The 21,606-nt window shown below is 33.4% G+C and overlaps 1 protein-coding gene across 23 annotated transcripts in view; it reads left to right on the top strand.

The window, feature by feature from the left end:
* The window catches only part of ADGRL3 (adhesion G protein-coupled receptor L3), a 748,795-nt gene that overhangs the window by 322,683 nt on the left and 404,506 nt on the right, over positions 1-21,606 (top strand). The window lies entirely within an intron of this gene.

Genomic DNA, 21,606 nt, shown 5'->3' with positions numbered 1-21,606 from the left:
AAAACATTAGAGTTTGGAGTAAGGAAATGTTTATTGACTGAAAAGGTGCCAACTGAGAAGATAGAAGACCTTACGTAGTGGTGCCTCAAATCCATCTTGTTTGCTTGACTAAGTTAAGGGTTATTAAGAGGTTAGGGGAACAGGTATACAGAAGTACTGGTGGAGCAAATTTTAATTGGAGGACGTTAGAACTTGGCCATTTATGGATTTTTGTGGACAATGGATACTTGGCTTCCAAAAGGGTTCCAGTGTTTAAGTTCCGGTTATGTTCTGCTCCTTTGATTCTGTGGGAATGGGGAGACTTTGTTTCCAGATGAAGCTGGCGGTTGAATTTCTGTCTCTGCGTGCTTTGGTTGTATGACTTGCAGTTTTGGTCTGTTGTTGCTGAAAAACAACTCGGTATCTCATTAAGCAGGATAGGATCATTTTGAGCTGGTTGTATGGTTACCGTCAGTGCCTAAATTCAGATCTTTCAAGGTAAAATTCTTACCAAATGCTCTTGTTAAAATGTTCTTCTTAAAAACATTTAGTTATAATCCAATAGTGAGCATGAACTAAATTAAAGCATTTTTGCCTAATGATTTTTAATTTGCTACCATCTTAAAATGTTGCTCAACATAGAAATACACTAGAATGCTCCACCCTTAATAACAGGAACACTCACACATATTTAATCTAAAACAAATTCCATTATGGATCCGTAATGGATGTATGGTACATTCATTTGTATTGCAAACACATTGATTCACAGAGGTTAGGAAAGAGTAATTGCTGGAGTCTGCAGACTTACTATGTGCTTTTAGTAAAAATAAAGCAGTAAATGTTTAATAACCCATTTATTATCAATGTAAACCCTTTATAGAATTGGACGTTTTAATGATGGCATTTTCTGTTCCAGTGGATAGAGCTGGCTTTCAGTGGCACTTATAAGTCATTACTACTAATGTAAAATTATCTAGCAGGCTGACTGCCTTTCATTAAGTAGTGCTAAAATGCTTTAGGTCCCCAGAGTTTCAATTAATAAGAGCACTCAAAAATGAACCTTAGGAGTCTCTCACAGGGTGTGGTTTCTTTATTATGAAAGTATATGCTTTGTTTTTGTTTTTTTTTGCCTTAAATCATTGGTCAGATTTTGAGAGAGAGAGAGAGAGAGAGAGACAGAGAGAGAGAGAGAGAGAGTTTTACAAGGAATATTAAAGAACTATGATTGACTCCGGCAATTTATTTTGAGAAAGGAATATCAGCTTGCCTGGATAAGAATATGTACAAAACAGTTGAGTCAATATGGATCTTTACCTTGAAACCCTGTGCATAAATTATGGGTAAAAGCCAAAACCTTGATATAGTGGCTTGTGACAAAGTTCCCCAGGTTTTTGGAATGTCAGAATACATATCTTGCATTTTAGTATTCGTGTTGAGTTAGTTCAGAATTTGAGGTTAATGATTTATATTCTGTTCCATCACAGTATCCTGGATTTTCTACCTACAAGATCCTGATGATTGAATGGAGGTTTTGATAAAACTGTAGATTTTCAAATTGTTTTTCTTATGTGTTCCTGTCTCGTTTTCTCATGGATGTTTCCAATCTGCAATGAATGCCTGTTTTAGAGGCTGACTAAGAAAATATAGCAATTTGAAATTGATATTTAGCCCACCCATAAACGTTTAATTTATACTATTGCTTTTGGTTCCACTGTCTTTTACCTGTACCAGAAATAAGACAACACTTTCTAATTCTAGACATCTACCTATCTACCTACCTATCTACATATATCTAGGTTTGCTGCCTTTAAAATTACTTGAAGACCATCATTGTTATTATTCAATTCCTTTTCCAAAAATTCTCTTAAGATTTCTACAATGAGGCTATTTTGTTTTAGAGAGAGGGATCCTATTAAGCTTCTGGCAGAAATGGGTCCCTTTTCCTAGGTTGAGAAGAACACCTTTGACATATCCTATCCAGATCTCTTAAAAAGTTTCCAAGTGCTGTTGAATAGTGAATGAATGGCTTGAACTTTGAGAGTCCTCTTTTCCCATTGGAAAAATGTAGATTACAGCACCCTTGGATTATCATAAAAATTAAAGGAGAATACTACATGTAAATAATTTTATTGAAAGCTAAATAAGAATAATGCTTAGCAGGGTACTGGTAAAGAATACGTGTACAGAGGGATATTGCATATTGTGCTATGTAAAGAATGGATAACACTGATTATATAGCATCTTCAGTGCTGTGTTTGGCATGGAGTAAGCTGTCTGCAATGGTACTCCTTAATTATCATCACCACCACCATCACTATTCCTAGCCGTTGGAACCTGCCTGCTATGTAAAGTTCCACATTTTATTCTTTGAATAATAAATAAAATAATCTATTTGTAGAGAAATGGGTCAAGGTTATGAATTGTTTTTCAGTTCCCTTTCACTGTTGTATGATGACTTGAACATCTTCTGTCAGTACCCTCCTTTTATTAATATAAGCGACTTTTGTTTATGGCCTGGCTGGATACTTAAATAAAAATTAAAAAATTAAAAAGTGTAAAAATAAAAGCTTGGATTGCACCCACCATGGAATTTTGTTTTATTAGGCTGAATTTGGCTCTTCTTGTGCACCAATAGTCAGTGCATCTGACACATTGGCAGTAAGTTTTTCCAGCACAAATGTTCATGCTTTGTAATATTTTGTACTTAGTGGGTGGACATATTTGTTATGTGTTACTTGTTTCTGACAGTACCATAAGGGGATGAAAGTGTGACTAAAAATGTAGGAAACAAGAAGAGCATGAGTAAAATATTTGTGTCTTCCTTCCCTATTTGCTTATGTCCATATTAGTGTGACTAGATCACTGACCTAAAGAGGAAATAATAAGATATTTACATCTAATCATATCCTGTTTTATAGTCTAGTGTTATAAATACAAAGATGCCAAAAAAATGTATGTACATTTTAAGAAAGGAACTCTTAAAATTGTAATAATATATACTGATAAAAGATGAATACAAATCATATTTGACTTCTGCATTTGCAAGAGGTGCTCAAAGTGGTTACCTTCAGTGTCCAGACACTTCTGATTACGGCAAACTACTGCTTGAGTAACATTGACCGAAGTGTTCACTTATACTCAATTTTTTGGCACCCCCTGGTATTTTATACAACAAAATCAGCAAAGAGCAATAGAATATGTTACTCAGTGCACTTGTTGCTTCCAAAACATGCATATTCTTTTACAGCCATTCCCTCTATGTGGAATTCTCTTCTTTCTCTTTGCTGCTTACCCATTCCCCTCTGATTCATGACAAACTCCTAATCATTTTTAAAGATTCATCCTCAAGACCCCTCCCTCTATGCTTCCATGGCCTCAGCTACACAGTTTTATTATGGTACTTAGCCTATTATATTGTTATTGATTATTTGCTTGGAAACAAGACAGGAGTTCAAACGGGGGAGGACTTTTGGATGTGTCTTTTTGTTGTTGTTTTAAATCTCTGGTGCCTAGTGTGGTGACTAGCTTGTGATATGTAAAAATAATTAGTTGTTTTATGAGAAAATGCATTTTGACTACAATAGCTAATAAGGCATCTTTAATGTGTTCAGAAATCACTTGGAATCTAATATCCTTTTACTACATTTCAAAATATAAATTGTGAAAACTGATGGTAATCTGATGATATTTAAACTTTAAATCACCAAGAAAATCAAAAGTTCAAGGGTCAATTTATTATATACTGAAATTATTGTGATGATTGGGTTTATCTTTTGAGAAATTTTGGGATAATCTGAGCAACTCAAGTAACTATGGTGGATACCTGCCTTTGAAAGTCACTAAGTAGGTATGCATAGAGAAGCCAAATCTGCCCAATATTCCAAATCCCATTTAATTTATTTAAATCATTGCATTACTTTAAAGGAATGGAGGATAATATACTCCTTTATAACAACTTAAAGAAGTCTTTTTTCTCCATCTGGTTGATTCAATATGGCCAGTTTGAACTCCTGTCTTGTTTCCAGGCAAATAATCAATAACAATATAATAGGCTAAGTGCCACATTGCTTAGGGTGTACTGTACGTGGATCTCCCTTACTGTGGCAGTAGGACACTGGGAAAGAGATAAGCCTATTTGTTCTCCAGTCATAGGTTTGTTATCATTGTCACTAAAATACAGAATCTCTGATTTAAGGTTGTAGCACTTTTTTGTGTGTGTGTGAAGTATCATGGTAGTTTTGGTTGCAAAGAACTTGAAAAATGTATGTAGATTGTGGAAAAATATATAATATCATGTAAATAAATAAACATGGTACCTTTTATTTTAACTTGCTTAGGGAGTATGAGTGTGCTTTATTAATAATATTGATGAATACTTATACTGAAAAAAAAGTACTTTTTTTGCCACCCAGGTAAAATTAATTATGCCATTCAAGACTCATTTCTGTTAGGTTGCATTGCTCCATGTTGAATACCTCATTTGGTAGTAGATAAAAGAGGAGGTAATTCTACTTGATTCCATTATTTAATGCCATTTTAAAATAATTCTAAATGAATGTGTATTTCATTCCCAATTCTCTGGTTTAGGAAACTATTAAGAAAATAATATGAGTCTTGAAGGATGATTGACTTTTTATTTTTTAAGGTATAATAATTTCAACCTGTATCTCATTTATCACCTCATGTAACTCTAGGTACAGGAGAAGGTTTCCTGACACATCTCTTCTCCAGGAAGAAAAATAAAGTAATTTATAGCTTTTTTTTTTTTTTCAAAAAAATAATTCAGAGGTCTGAGAAAGAAGGAGAGACAAAAGTCTTTTCAGGATATTTGACGTATTTTAGGATGAGTTTTTAAATACCTGAAATTCCCATAGCCTGATGCTAAATAAATATTGGTCGAATCCTTATAAAGAAAGTGAATATGCTCTGGACATGTTTCTCTCCATTATGAAACACACTAACAATTGTTTCATTTCAATTTCATAGAAATTTATAAATTACAACCTATAAATCTTATAAAAATCTATAAAAATATGATTTATTGTTTTCATGCTCAGTGAGGACGTTAGAAATTATTTTTGGCTGGGAGATACCATTTAGTCATACACACACACACACACACACACACACACACACAGTATTTATACTGACATAATGTTTGTTCTTGTCTTATCATCTATCCTATGGATTGCCAATTCTAGGGCTTGCCACTTTTTGAATTTATTTATTTCTCAAAATATGGCCCTAAATATAATGAGTGTTTTAAGTAGGCCTACAATTCATATTTAATCACATGTTATTTTGGCACCATTAATTATGATGTAGGGTAATAAATCTTGTCTGACAATAAATTGAGCTTAAATAGAAGGCCAAATCAATGGAACTTGGATATATCAAACTGTGCATGTGGTCTCTTCAATTCACTTTGATTTGATTTAGGAATAATATATTAGCTGTGTTACTGCTAAAATAATCTCTTTTCCCCTCATTTGCTTCATTTTTCAACTATGTTCTTAGTATTTATGAGTTCCAATTCACAGCTTTGAAGAGAAAAATGCAGAATATATTGATTCTGGGAAAGGGAGATGAGAGGATTTGCTTAAAAACATTGAACTACATGTTTATTAGTTTCCTAGGGCCGCAATACCAAAATACAGCAGTCTGTGTTATTTAAACAACAGAAATGTATTGTCTCACCATTATGGAGGCCACAAGTCTGAGATCAATGTATCTACAGGGTTGGTTCCTTCTAAGGGGTATGAGAGAAGGATCTGTTCCAAGCTTCTTTCTCCTTGGCTTAAGATAGCTGTCTTCTCCTGCGTCTGTGTAATCTTCCCTCTATGTACGAGTATGTCTCTATCTTCAGATTTCCTTTCACACATGTAAGGACACCAGTCATATTAGATTAGGCACTATCCTAACAACCTCATTTTAATTTGATTATCTTTGTAAAGATCCCATCTCCAAATATGGTACGTCACATTCTGAGGTACTGAGGGTTAAGACTTTAACATATGAATTTTGTCAGTGGACATAATCCAACACAATAGAAAGGGAAAGTTGAATTTCACCAGCAGAGCTGTACCTACCTGCTATTTGAGGTTACTTTTTTAAAGTATAAACTCTCTTGGTATCTGCTGTATATTAGAAGAGATTAACAAAATATGTTCTGACATAGAATCAATAGTTTTAGTGTGTCTGATGAAGCTAAGACGTATATGATTGATAAATAACATTGAATTAAATATAACATACAATTTTGACAGTATATGCAAGGAAGTCTATCCTTACTTAAATAATATTTTTCAATAAGACTGAGTATAAAATTTGTACCACTTACACTATCACTAGCAATATATTCATGCCCATTTTATTTTTCTCTTTCACTGTATAATTTAAAAAAATAAATTCTTTTTTTTCTTTTTAGGAAGGCTGATATAATTGTTAACAAAAAAAAATATATCCTAACTTATGTAACATGGAATTGCCCATATTGTGTCATCAATCACCCATTTGACTTGGACTCTAAGTTTGAAGAACATTATTACTCATTTACTTCACTTTCTATGTTTTATGATAAGGAAATAGATGGCTGAAGCAGAGTAGGGACTTGCCAAATGCTGTGCAATTAGTAGAAAATGTAAGGCAAGAACCCAAAAATTATATAATAAAAATTCAAGAAATTTTACAGTTTTAAATGACCTTCAACTTAATCAGCTCTGTTATTTTCCAGATAAAGGAAGTAAGTCTCAGTGAAGTTAAATGATGTGTCAAAGTCATACAGCTGATTAAGTGTCAAGTAAATATCAAAAAAGCACGTTTAAGTAGTGCATTCATTTATAAATCAACTTAAACAGGACATGGGTCAAAGGGCCTTTAGGTAACCTACACTGATCTAAAACTACTGAACGATTTAAGGAAATACATAAGTAGGAAAACAGTAGGCAGAATATCTGCAATCTTCAGACTATTGAAGTTACAACTGAATTTGTACTATTATTAGAGTAAGTGGCCAGTCATTAGGAAGAAAGGTTGCATTGAAGTTTTAGGACAAGACCCTCTGTCTTCCCACCATGTAATTATCCCACTAGATTGGTATCACTTAGCCCCCTCTACTGAATTCATTGATGTCTTCTGATTCTTGTCAGGGCAAGAAGTAAATTAAGTCTAATCATTAATTTGTTTTGTTGTGGTTTTTCCACTTACTGTGCCTTATATTTTTCCTCATTCAACTTCATTTATCTTTTAATCTTTCCAGTTATATTGTTAGTGTATTATCTCTCTTTATCTGAAAGCTTCCTTCTCCTTCAGTATATAATCTTATCTGCTTTCATTTTTAATACTTTTTCATGGCCCCACACCAAATCCCATAAACATTTTTATGGCTTCTCTAGCAAGACATGCTCAAACAGGCAAACAGACAAAATAAAATAATAATGATAATTTCTAAAAGCCTATACACCATACTACCCTTCAACCTGTTTTCTTCTGATACTTTTGCTTCAAATCATACTAATAATTTGTAACTAAATTTATTATTTTTCCTTAGTGGATCCAAATTTATGTTTCTTTTTCCCCCACTATGCTATAGAACCAATCCTTCATGAATGGAAGCAGTAGAAGAAAGGTGTTATGAAATGATTGCTTAAATTCATAGTTGAGACTCTAAGGAATTGAGAAATTATATAATTATATACTTACAAGTGATTAAGTCAGGTGATTAAGACTGAAACAAAGAAGTCCTCCATAATCTGTATTAGTCCCACTATAATACACTAAAGCAAAGATGTTAACTAAATGTCTTAGTTTGTTTAGTGTGCTATGATGGGTATACTATGGACTAGGTAACTTACAAGCCATAGGAATTTATTTCTCACTGTTTTGGAGGCTAGAAGTCCAAGATCAAGGTGCTGGCAGATTCATTGTCTGATGAGGACCTGTTTCCTGGTTCATAGACGGCCATAGTTTTGCTATGTTCTCACCAGATCCCAGTGGGAAGGAATCTCTTTGAGGTCTTTTTTATATAGGCACTAATTCCATTCATGAGGGCTCTGCTGTCATATGCTAATCACCTCTCAAAGGCCTCACCTACAAATACTATCACATTGGGGATTAAGTTTCAATGTATGGAGTTACGGGCTGGAGGACACAAACATTCAGTCTATATCACCAATGTTAATGGTCTTTTTCAATCTTCATTGTCACTGAAAATTCTACATGATCTGATATTGATTTCTAGGTCCTTCATGTTCCCCTTTGTTCCATTTGATTCTGTAAAGCAGTATCATGGATCTCCTCTCGCTTCTTTAACTCCCCTTTCTTTTTCTTTCATGATTCCTTTTTCTATTTTTACCTTTTCTCCCCAAATCAATCTAATCCTTGAGGTAATCCTCAGCTATGTTTTCTTCTCTAGAATAGTATCTTTGTCAATCTATGGATTATGACTGATGATGGAGTTGCAAAATCACTTTAATGGATTGAGACTAGAATTATTTTAATGAATCAGAATAGAATAGAGTGAACCTTATAAAGTGAGCATTGGTGTTGGTTGGAGACACATTTGATTTCAGTGTGTGTGTGTGTGTGTGTGTGTGTGTGTGTGTGTGTGTGTGTTTGTGTGTGAGAGTTTTGTATTGGGTTAAAGATAAACATGTTCTTATTACAATGGGGTCATTGTCCATAATGTTTCAGAAACATGTCTCTGTCTAGATTGTCTTCCTTGGCAATTAAAAAATAATAATAATAGCTTAATTAGATACAGTTCTCATGCCATAACATTTGTTCTCCTAACATATACAATTCAGTGGTTTCGTTATATTCACAGAATTGTGCCATCATCACCACAGTCTAGAATTTAGAATATTTTCATCATCCCCAAAAGAAACACTGTATTTAATGGCAGTCACTCACTATTTTCCTTCAAACTCCTCCCAAACACTGGATAACCATTAATGTAGTTTCTGCCTCTATAGAGGTGCCTATCTGGATATTTCATATCTATAAGAATAATATATTGTTTTGTGATTGGCTTCTTTTTCATTTTTTTTCATTTTAAGTTTTCTATTAGAGTGAAAGTCGCATAGCATGAAATTAACCGTTTTAAACTATACGCTTATATGGCATTGCCAGTGATGTGAAGCAACCACATGTATCAAGTTCTAAAACATTGTTTTTCCCCAACTTCATTTCTTTTAATGGTTGAAAGATATTTATTCATTCATCAGTTGATGGACATTTGAGTTGTTTTCATTTTGGGCTGTTATGAATATTGCTGCTATGAACATTTCTATACAAGTTTTTCTGGCAATCTTTTTTAACTCATAGACTTCATGTAGTGTTTCTAATTCAGATGACCATCATTCATATTCTCCCAGGACTAATTTATATATGTGCTTGAGATTTAAGGGCTAAATCATTACTGAGCTTTTTTGAATGCAAAGGCCTGCCTAAAAGTGAATTTATTTTTGTCTCCCTCCACATCAACTTGAATAGCCTTGACTTTTCTTTTTTCTGCTACTAATACAGCCATCCCTGTCAACTTTGGTAGCATCCTGTCCTCTTTCCCACGTCCTGAGAGTTGACAAAATTTGGACTAATTTCCAGAAGTCTCATAGAGCTGCACTCTCTATTTTTTTTTCACAAATATTTTCATTTCCTCTACATGAGTAATTATAATTATCATCTTGTTACTCTTTCTACCAGTTGCCCCCTAAATTCTCTGCAATCCATCTTGTTCATTACAGGTAGATTATTCTTCCTAATGTGCAGTTATAACCAAATCAAGACTCTCTACTCAAAGATATCGATGCCACATCTCTGAAACACCTCCTTTATAGCTGGGGATACCTGAGGCTCTCTCCAGGGCCTGCATTACTTGTAGAGAGTCCCACAGACAATTCTGCCACTAGGGCCCATGTTGTGGTTAGACCGACCCTTGTGGGTTTTTTTATGATCTCAGGATCCACTTCAGAAGAAACCATCAGGGAACTTTGAGGAAAAAGATGTATTACTCACAGGTCCTGGAGGGCTCCCAGCACACTCAAGGATGACACAGCTAGTCTTTGGGTAGAGCCAAAGAGTGTGGAAGGGAACTCTGCCTTTATTAGGACCTGAGGGCAGTGGGCCTAGGGTTTCATGGGTTTACTCTCTATTGGTTAATTTAAAGCATCAGAGTGGGAATTAGAGCTCAGGAAGGGAGAAACAGGATCATTCAAATAGTTAGTTATCCCACTTACTCGGGGCTTTTTGAAAGAGGTAAATTCATGGGTGGAGGTGGCCTATGATTTCCTCATTTGGTTCTTTTGCTAGTAGCTGTGTCATATAGCTGGATGTCATATAGACATCCATTTATTCAAGGTGGATGTCTTTTGAAATAGATGCCTTGGAAATCAAAAGTTTAATGTCAGGCACTTAACATGATAATCCAAAAACTTACTGTCAGGAACTTACACTATAGTCTATTATATTTTTTGCCATAACACAACTAGTGAATACACCATTGATTTGTGATTCATTTTCTGTCTCCCTCAATCAGAAATTAAGCTCCATGAGGGAAGATCATTTGTTTGTTTGTTTGTTTTCCTGTTTACTGCTGTGCACCAGTTTTTTGGACTTTGTGTAGGAACTCAATAATTATTTGTTGAATGAAGTAAAAACCAAACCCAGTGCTCTTTTTAACATAACCTAACCTTTGTTTTCACTGGTCACATACATTATTTCTGATGTTGTACCAGCAGCAACAGAACACTAGACTACTTGCCGTTTCCTGAATAAACTTATGTTTTCTTACCTCTGTGTTTATTTCAATGTAACTAAGTGGAGAAAAGAATGAGTGTGGAAATGACAGAGTCTGGAATACTCTAGGTCAGAATTATGGGGGAAGTTTGATTAAAGTCAAGGTTACCTCAAAAGACATCTTTAAGCAGTGAAGACACAGAAAAGGACACAAGATATGGCGTGAAAAACAAACAAACAGAAAAACATAAGATCTAAATGAGATTTATATTTAAGCAGAGACTGCAAACATAAGATACTACATAAGCAGACATTAACACAATGTCAGGGTTCAAATCAGAGGTATGTGGAAGTTCAGGACTGCATGGAGACAGGTAGTTTTTTAATTGGAATCCTATTTGTTCTTAGGTCCCCCAGATGGTTCCTGTATGTCTTTATTCATATCATTCCCTCTATTGAGAATGATTTTGTGTATATATATTCCTATATTCACTTATAACAGTTTCAAACATACTAGATATGTTACTTTGAGTACTTATTATATGCTTAACAAGTGATTTAATGCCTATGAAGGAAGTTCAAATTATTTATCTTCATTTAATACAGAAGAAAACTACTACTTAAAAAATTTGAGCAAGTTGCTCATGAACAAATAGCTTTTGGATAGGAACCATAACATTTATATTCAGTACATTTAGATTCATCTCCCAGAGAATAAAGCTTATTTCTTGGCATAAAATAAAACTCAACAGCTGTTTGTTGAATGAATGGTTGAGTAGCTAGATAAATAAATTGTATTAACTTACAAATAATAAGAGGTTCACATGAGATGAATTTTCCCAAATGAACTGTTCATTTTTGAAGATTTTAATAATATTTGTCAGAGTGTTTTTAAAAATTCTATTGGCTTGTTTTAAATCCTTTTTCTTGGCAAAACTTGCTTTAATAGATTTAGTGTTATGGTAAACAAGCCCATAAACTATATAAAATACTATAATCATGCACTTGATCTTTTTTAAAAGTGTAAATATTATTCCAGTGTGCCTAAAGTTAGTTCCTCTACAGACACTGATCAGGCAACCACAAATACAGAAGAAATGTTAACTTAGTAAATCCTGTCTCTGCAGTTATTCTTATTTCTGTTAATTTTTGCTTCAGTGAAAACTACAATTCATTCAGCTTCTCATGTCCTTGTATTTTGTTCTGTGAACCTATTTATAACTCAGTCAGTTCTTAGAAGTGAAAATTCTTAATTTCCCCAAATATTGGAATGTGAGAAAATAAATGCCTTTTTTTTCAAATATTTCAATTTGATGTATTTTTTTTTTTTAATACTAGTTGATCGAATGTAACTTTTTTTTTTTTTTTTTTTTTAAGATTTTATTGGGAAAGGGGAATAGGACTTTTTGGGGAACAGTGTGTACTTTCAGGGCTTTTTTCCAAGTCAAGTTATTGTCCTTTCAGTCTTAGTTGTGGAGGGCGCAGCTCAGCTCCAGGTCCAGTTGCTGTTACTAGTTGCAGGGGTCGCAGCCCACCATCCCTTGCAGGACTCGAGGAATCGAACTGGCAACCTTGTGGTAGAGAGCCCGTGCTCCAACCAACTGAGCCATCTGGTAAGCAGCTCAGCTTAAGGTGCTGTGTCCAATCTTAGTTGCAGGGGGCACTGCCCACCATCCCTTGCGGGACTTGAGGAATTGAACTGACAACCTTGTGGTTGAGAGCCCTGTGGGCCATGTGGGAATCGAACTGGCAGCCTTCAGAGTTAGGAGCATGGAGCTCTAACCGCCTGAGCCACCTGGCTGGCCCAGAAATGCAGTTTTAAATGTGTGTGTATGTGTGTGTATTTAAAGAGTAATTTATGAGACATTATGCATTATCTAAGAGACTACATGTGATCATTTTTTTTAAAATATATATGTTAAAAAACACATTTCCCAATCCTTAGAAAATTTAAACCATGTGACTGGTGATATTTATGGCAATGTTGTATCTGAAAATGCAACAAATTAAATAATATACCAGAACTCGTGATTAATAAAACCTCACTTATATGCAGTCTATTTGCCCATAAATAGAACTGCATTAATTTGTCAAGTTAAATTAATACTGCAGAGATTTATAATTATTATAGATGTGAAAGTTCCATGTGTTTTTAATGCCCATTCTGTGGTCTGACCTCATCTTTAAGACCACCCAAATAAAGAAATACTTTTGGCATTTTGAATCCCCAAGCATTTTTATGTAATTGATTATCTTTTGCCAAGACTTCAGATTTTTTTGTGCCAAATTCTCAAGCCATTTCTGGAATCTGAGTGAAATCCCTTATATTCATAATACAATAGATTATTATTATTATTATTGATACTTATGTAATATTAAATTATGTTTCTGTGAAATGGAAATTGAATGATTCATATTTTACCATCAATTTATGAACTAGAATCTCTTTGTAGAGACTTTGGACAAAGAGGTTGTTTAATTAAAATTGATAAATACATTTAAAAAATAAAGGCAGATGGAAAAGTTAACCAAAGAAAGCATGTTAGCTGTAAAAAAGTAGGCATTTTATAGAATGATAGTTAATTTTGTTTTCTAATAGACACTGATATCTCTTTCTTGAAAGTTCATGTGTGTCGGGGAAAAATGTGCCCAAATAAATGTGTAAACAAGAAAAATGAAAAAAATATTTAAAACAAGCCAATAGAATAGCATGTGATTATTTTCTAAACAGTTTATTTAAAATTAAATACTTTCATTCTCAAACCAATTGGCCTCTGTCATTCAACTTTATTTTAGGACTAGGGCATTTTTGTTTGTAACCAGTCACTTTGAGAGCATGTTTCACATCAAACCAAGAGAAAGAGTGTGAATCCATCAGATCTACACCATCAGCAATGCTAGAACAATGATGTAAAAATGCATGTTTTTATAAAGCAATCCTGTGTGTGTGTGTGTGTGTGTGTGTGTGTGTGTGTGTTGTATGTGCCATTGTTTGACACCTTGTGTGTAGTGAAAAAGCGAGCATAAGTAAATTGAATAATTGCAGTAAGGTATATGTACATAATCATCATTCACAATATCAGTGTATCACTTTAGAACTTTAATGTTTAGGTTGAAATTTTAGTTTTTAAATAAAATTGGCAAAATGCCTCTAAACTCAATGTATAAATTCAGTGAAGAAGGCAAAACAAACAAACAAACAAAAACAATGTCAAACAGTAAGAAGAGAATCCTGTTTAGAGAATACAGAAATATAGCAACAGTAGTCAAGATTATATAAGGATATTGGAAATACTAGAGGAAATCCAAGTGATAAATAAATATGAAAATAGATAATCAGCAGGATATAATTAAAGTTTAATTCAATGAATCCAATGTGGTTCACAGGAAGATATGTCAATTTAGGAAATGGTCTTGGATTTATGTATTTCTAATGATGAATTTGTTTCTTGGAGCTAGATAAATTTCAAGGCATTAAAAGGATTCTTTCATTAAAAACAACTTCATTTTACTTTGTAATCCTGAAATGATAATTTGGAGACCTATTAAAATCTGCAAAATATCTTTGCTCATGTAAACGCTTTAGAAATAGATGACAAATTCATACTAGAATACCTTAGTATATATTTAATTATTAATATTAGAAGGCTCCCCTATATTACTTATTAAAGATTGCATGCATCTTTTTATAGCTGCTTTCTCAAGAAAATTTGTTCTATGCCAATTAAATCAAAGGTCTGAATAGCTTTTTTTTTTTTTTTATAATCGTCAGCATTTTATTTTAGCACATTTGTTTAAGTGTTCTTGTAAAGTGATGTGGTTTGATCGAAATGGGCAAAATAATGTACTTTATCTCTTCATTTATCCTATCTTGGTATGAATCACTGAAATCCATTTGTGAGTGTAATTATGTTTCTTCTCTCCCTTCAACAATTTATTGATTCAAGTAAATGTTTGTTTGTAATAATACATTTTCATCTTCCTCTACTAAGAGTGTTAGCAAGACATAATGCAATAATTCGTTTTTAATAATATAGAATATTATGAGGTTTTAGACTTGTTGTTTTAGTAATTTTAAAAACACTGTTGTTAAAATCATTGTGAACACTCAGAACTTTCTGGGATAAACCAGAGACAGACATGTTGTTCCAGCTGGCAACTGGTCAGACTTTGTTATTTTCTCTCATAGTGCCATGTTTTGTTATGTTTTTCTATCATAGTCCTCATGGTTATTTTTGAGTTATTTAATTATTTCTGTATTTAGTTGTTTTAATGTTTATCCCCTGCACCTATTTATATTGTAAATTCCAAAATGTCATGAGTCCGCTTTACTGATCATTGAATACCCGCTACCCTAGTGTTCAATTTATATTTGTTGAATGAATAAATGAAATTAATCACTGATATAAAGGACTGATATTGATCATTTAGACATGTTGGATTATGTGTTTCACAACCACCACTTTGAAAATTAATTTGTATTTCACAATTTATTTGTTTAATGATTTGAGGAAACATCGAGGTGGATGTTTGGAACTTTGATTTTATATATTTCGAGAAACTTTCTGTTTGGCCCTGAAAATGTATTATATAAATACTTGTATTAAATGTTTTTGTAGGTTGGAAAATGTATTTTACTAATCTCAGTAGTATATTTGGTGGTTGAGATGGATAAATAGAATAGAGTGCTGTGTGTGTGTTCTATGTCATTTCATGACTATTTTATTACATATATAAATAATCCTTGGTATAGCCTTTATCACCTGTTTCTTGTGATTTTCATTTTAGTGTGATTTTCAAAGTCGGTTTATACAGCTTTAGAAACAAGTGTGTGAGCTGCTTTTCTGCCTTTCAGAATATTTTTGTTGTTTTTATTTTTAGAGAGAAGATAAAACTTTATTCATTTAGAATACTGCTCATGGCTTTACCTCAAAGCTGTGGAGAGTTGAGAGTTCATTTCTGAACAAGCCCCACAAATTTCACTTTCAATCAAAAGATCTTCACTAGCATCTAGAAATATCTAATACCCTGTTTCTCGAAAAATAAGGCCTAACCTGCCTGACAATCAGCTCTAATGCTAATATAATATAAGCTTATTATATAAGACCGAGTCTTATATTAGACCAAGTCTTATATAAGACTTGGTCTTATAGTAAAATAAGACTGGGTCTTGTATTAATTTTTGCTCCAAAAGACACATTAGAGCTGATTGTCTGGCTAGGTCTTATTTTGGGGGAAACACGGTATGTATTGGGTTTTTTTGGTTGTTGTTGTTGTGGGTTTTTTGTTGTTGTTGTTGTTTTTACATGTAATTTATAGTTTCATTTTGGCTAGGTTTTTGTCATTCTCTGTTTTTCTACTTTAGAGAGAAAATTGTCATCAGCGTTTATTTAAAAAAATTAATAGCTGGCTACGCTTCCTAGTCCACATTTTGAGTATTTGGCAAATATCTGGACTTTCATAAGTTGAGAGATTTGGTTGGTTAATACATTCTTGTGTTTACCAATATCACTGAATAGAGATCCACTGTCTATAATTAAAACTGATATTTACCTTTAGTATTAATTGCCATTTAACTTCTTAATGAGTGTTTGTTTTTTTGAAAATATCGCCAGGAAAGGTTTTACTTGGAATAAAATAAAAAAAGAAGCGTTTCATTTTGCAAGCAGCATATTCAACTTACAGACTTATTCCTAACGAAGACATTCTACTGGAATATGAATGTTAACTTTTAGCTTCCAAAGACAGGTGATAGAAAACTTAGGTTAGAAGAAGTAACAATGTGGATATATAGATTTGGTCAGTTTTTATAGTTAGGCTTATTATTCTAACCTGAGGTGGATTACATAGACACTAACAGTTCAACACTGATTAGACCAGTATATAAATATGAATATGAATATATATGTATACACACTGTTTTAAAGCTTGTGAATAAAGGATTTATAAACTTTGTTGTATGTTTATTGAACATCAAACTTTTTCAATGTTGAAGATATTACCTAAGTGGTTAATAATACAAGGTATCTCTCTTCTGTAGAATTAGAAAGAACGGTCTTAGCATTACTTCCCTTAAGGATAAAACAAAACAGAAAATTATAGGCACTGAAAGCTCTTTATCCTTTCCAGTGAATTGCATGGGGGGGGGGGGGAGGCGTGGGAAGGGAGGGTAAGAATATGAGTAAGTGTAGCTTGTGTATTTCTGAATGGTGTATGCAGTGCAATAGAGCATTTATTCACTGTTTAGCAACTCCTTTGCTTTTCTTCAAAATTGAGTTTTGTTTACTCTTAACCAATGACATCAATGTTTACTCAAAACTTATATTTATCCTCTATTGAATTTCCTGTATGTTTCTTCTGTTAAAATCTGCATGACTACAGATTTTCTTGGTTTCACCATAACAATAACATAAACTTTAAATTTGTCGATTTGCAATACAAAAATTATTTATATATTGCTATAAAAGTATAATGACTACATTTGAGAATCAATGCCACATTTTAAAATTAAAGTAGTGATTTTCCAACTTAATGCACTAGATTTTCAACACAGCTTTGAGGTAAAGCCATGAGAAGTATTCTAAATGAATAAAGTTTTATCTTCTTGCTAATTTTTCTGGTATAATATAAAAAGTAAGTCTTAAAATTCTCAAAATAGTAATAGTATGCCATTATGTTTTTTGCTATTTAAAAAAACAACCAAACAACCAAACAAAAAAATCCTTTGCCAGACACAACAAATGAATATTTAGCTTAACATTTCATATTCAGGAACTAGACTTCATTTCTGTAAAGGGATGGTAACCCATGAACTCTAGATTGTGGATTAGTAGTAAATATTCTCATACTTTCTTATGTATTTCCCGAGACAAGTCCCCTTCCTTTGTTTTCTCTGTGCAACACACAGGAAGAATCTTTGCATCTTATCTCTCACCTATGTGACTTTCTAGTTCATGTCTTCCATTCTTACCATTTTTGGCTAAGTTACAGTTTCCTGGTGTATTAAATGTGGATGAAAATATTTTCAAGCTGTTATTGTTTGGAGTGTGAACTAAAAAAAGATGCTTTTCAAGCACTAGCACATGGAACGCACTCAATAAATGTTAGCAATTATCATTGTCATATCACCCTAAATAGCTTATCACACTGTTTTCCTCACTCATTTCCAGCCTGTTATCTTTTCCTGTAATCTGTTTGAATAATCTATTGGCTAATATTTTTAAAGATTATTTTTATTAATATTATTATTATGTTATAATGCCATCTTCCACTGCTGTATATAATTCGGAATATATTCTGATTCTCATTTTATGACTCTTTGCATTAGGATTACGGTTTAGTTCTATCTCCCATCTGCTTCTTATTCTCTTGTGAATACAAGTGTATTTCTTTTTTTCAAACTTTATTGAGATACAATTGACATTTTGTGTAAGTTTGAGATGTATTACAATTTGTTGATTAGGAACACATAACACAGAAGGGTTGGTTAATTCCTCCGTCACCTCACAAAATTGCCATTTATTTATTGATTGATTGATTGTGGTGAGAACATTTAAAATCTATTCTTTTAGCAGCTTTCAGTATATAATAGAGTACTGTTAATTGTAATCACCAAGCTGTACATTAGATCCCCAGAATTTATTGATCTTTTAACTGGATTTTTGTACCCTTTGACCAATATGTCCCCATTTCCCTCAACTCCCTTTCCCTGCCACAAATCTAGTCTCTGTTTCTATGAGTTTTTTTTTAATTTGTTTATGTATTTTTTATGTATTTATTATTTATTTATTTATATTGGGGAACAGTGTGTTTCTCCAAGGCCCATCATCTCCAAGTCGTTGTCCTTCAATCTAGTTGTGGAGGGAGCAGCTCTGCTCCAAGTCCCATTGCCGTTTTCCATCTGTAGTTGCAGGGGTGCTGTCCACCATCCCATGTGGGAATTGAACCAGCAACCGTGTTGTTCAGAGCTTGTACTCTAACCAACTGAGCCATCCAGCCACCCCCGAGTTTGGCTTTTTTAGATTCCACATATAAGTGACATCAAACAGTGTTTGTCTTTCTCTGTCTGACTTATTTCACTAAGCATAAGGCTTTCAAGTTCCAGTCATGTTACTGCACATGGAAGGATTTTCTTGTTTCACATGACTGAATAATATTCCATTATACATACGTACTACATCTTCTCTATCCATTTATCCATTGATGGGCACTTAGTTTGTTTGGCTTAGTTTATTCAAATGTCTTGGCTATTGTGAACAATGCTGCAGTGAACATGGAAATGCAGATAGCATTTTGAGATCCTCACTCAGGACTTTGAGTTTATCTTTCCTTGCTCAGAATGTCTGCCTGTAGTGTTTTACTATCTCCTCTCCTTTAGTCACATGTTGTTTCAACTTTTTAAAGACCAGTTTAAGTTTGCTTCCTTCAAAAAAAACTTTCTTGAGCACCCAAACACATGTTTATCACTTCATTGCTGTTTAATCGGTTCCACATAATTCACTGTGCTTTATGATGTTTTAAAACCTTGCATAGGTGTGTGTATTCTCTCTCCAATGACAAGCTCCTAGAGTCCCATGGAGACACATAGAATATTCTCGGTGCTTTTGCTTTGGGTCATCTGCCCATCTGTCTGCCACTGCTCCTAACTTTCACCTATTTGATCTTGTCATTACTCTGTAAACTTTTGGTTTCAGTAGTCGTGGGTACCATCTCTCTTGGGATTTTGCCACACTCACAATGTTAGACAGGGTTCTCATGATTGTTTTCCAGTTATATTCAGGAGGGATACAATTTCAAAAGCTTGTCAAATTTCATATATCACAGTTACCCTATATGAGTTATATGAAGAAATTTGTTAAGAGGGATTGGTTTACACAATTAGGGAGGCTGAGAAGCCACATAGTTTGCTCTCTGCAAGTTGGTGGTACAGAAAAGACAGCAATGTAGTTTCAGTCCAAACTCGAAGGCCTGAGAACCAGAGGAGCCATTGGTGTAAGTAATTAAGAAACTCCTTTAAAATCATTAATCTGGATTGACAAATAGTTTGATTTGCTTCTTTCTAAAGAGAAACCAGATCTATTTCCTTTTCATTCCAAAGTTTTCAAAAGTGCCTTTTGTTCCTTATTATGGTCATTGGGATAAAGGGAAAAAATACTTGAAACATCTATTAGTAATCAGTGTTCAGTGCGGAAAACTGAGTATATATATATATATATATATATATATATATATATATATATATATATATATATATTTATATATATATATATATTTATATATTTATATAATTAAATAATAAATAATAAGTAAATATATATTTTATATATTTAAACTTAAAAAATATATCTTTATATTTATACTTAAACTAGTGACCTAATTGATGTATAAGCAAAGGGATATTAGATTATCATATTAGATTTTCTGGTATTTCATTATATATATGTGTGTGTGTGTGTTTATTTGTTTGTTTGTTTATTTATTTATGTATTTATTTATTTGGTAATTTTTCAATATCTGCCCATTAGTTTACAAGTACACTCTTTAAACATTCCTTCAGGCTTGTTTCAGAGCTATATTATAATGTGTAGGCCAAAACTTAGTAGCTTAAAACAATAAACATTTGTTAAATTCCATGTTTTTTTCAGTTTAGGCATCTGGGAGTAGTTTGACTAGTAGGTCCTGGCTCAAGGTCTCTTTTGGGGTGGCAGTTGTCCAAAGGAAGGCTTTCTGGTGGCTGGAGGATCAGCTTCCAAGCTGCCTCACTGGCCTGCCTTGCAAGTTCATGCTGGCTGTCAGGAGAGGACTGTTCTTTGCCTGTACCTCACCGTGGGGCTGCGTGAGTGTGCTCAAGATACCATGACTGCCTTTGCGCACAGTGTGTGATCCAAGAGAGAGGCTGAAGCAGCAACATTTTGCTAATAAGGTAGTCTTGGAAATCACACACTGTCATTTTCGCCACAGTATGTCCTGTTAGAGTCACAAAGTAAAAGCCACATTCAACGGAAAGGGAATAAAAATGGAGGACTATCCAAGATTTGTGAACATATTTTAAAACTGACTCCTGGACCTCCTTAATGTAAGCTATACTCCCTCCTGGGTTATCTTATCTACAGCTGTGGTTTTAAGCACTGTCTTACGATTCTCAAATTCATAGAGGTCTATTTTCTGAGTCATTTTGTTCATGGCAGAAACGTGGCAGTCATCGTCATCATTCTCTCCGTTACAACTTCACATTCTACCAATCATAATAGCCTATCATTTTTTTGTTCCTAAACAGAGATCAAATATCTTCTCTGTCATTAACCATTTAAAGCAATCATCTTGTCTTTACTACTTAAAATAGCCTTCTAATTTGCATTTCCTTATCCATTTTTTTTTTAAAATTTTCTCTAGTAGGTTGAATTTTATTTAAATATACACAGTTTGGGGTAAACAAAGTGTAAAGATAAAGAAATGGAAAATAAATACAAATGTAGGCTGTCTTGCTAATATTTTTATATTCATAACAAACAAATTTATAAGGCAGGCTGAAGGTTTCATTCTCTGCTAAGTGGAGATTAGAATACAGTCTTATTTTCTTAGTAGATCCTTGAGTATATAGAACAATACATGGATAAACCAGAGTTGAATAGAGTCATACATTACCAAGCCAGCTTAAGTAGGAGAGTCTAAGGAGAGAGAAACAAAACAAGAAGTTTCAATAACAGAGTGGCTGAGGTCTCAAATAAAGTGCAAAAAAATGAAAGTGATTTGTACTGAAACAGGTGAGCAAGAGCAGAGAGCTAGTTCTCTTGTTTTAATACCTGGTCAGGGCATTTTTTAAAATTTATTTTATTTATTTATTTATTTTTATTTATTAAGTGTGTATTTGACATGGAACTTGGGCACTTC

Source organism: Rhinolophus sinicus, linkage group LG02, assembly GCF_036562045.2.
Source record: "Rhinolophus sinicus isolate RSC01 linkage group LG02, ASM3656204v1, whole genome shotgun sequence".
NCBI lineage: Eukaryota > Metazoa > Chordata > Mammalia > Chiroptera > Rhinolophidae > Rhinolophus > Rhinolophus sinicus.
Note: the sequence above shows the minus strand (reverse complement) of the source record. Positions and strands in the feature narration are given on the sequence as shown.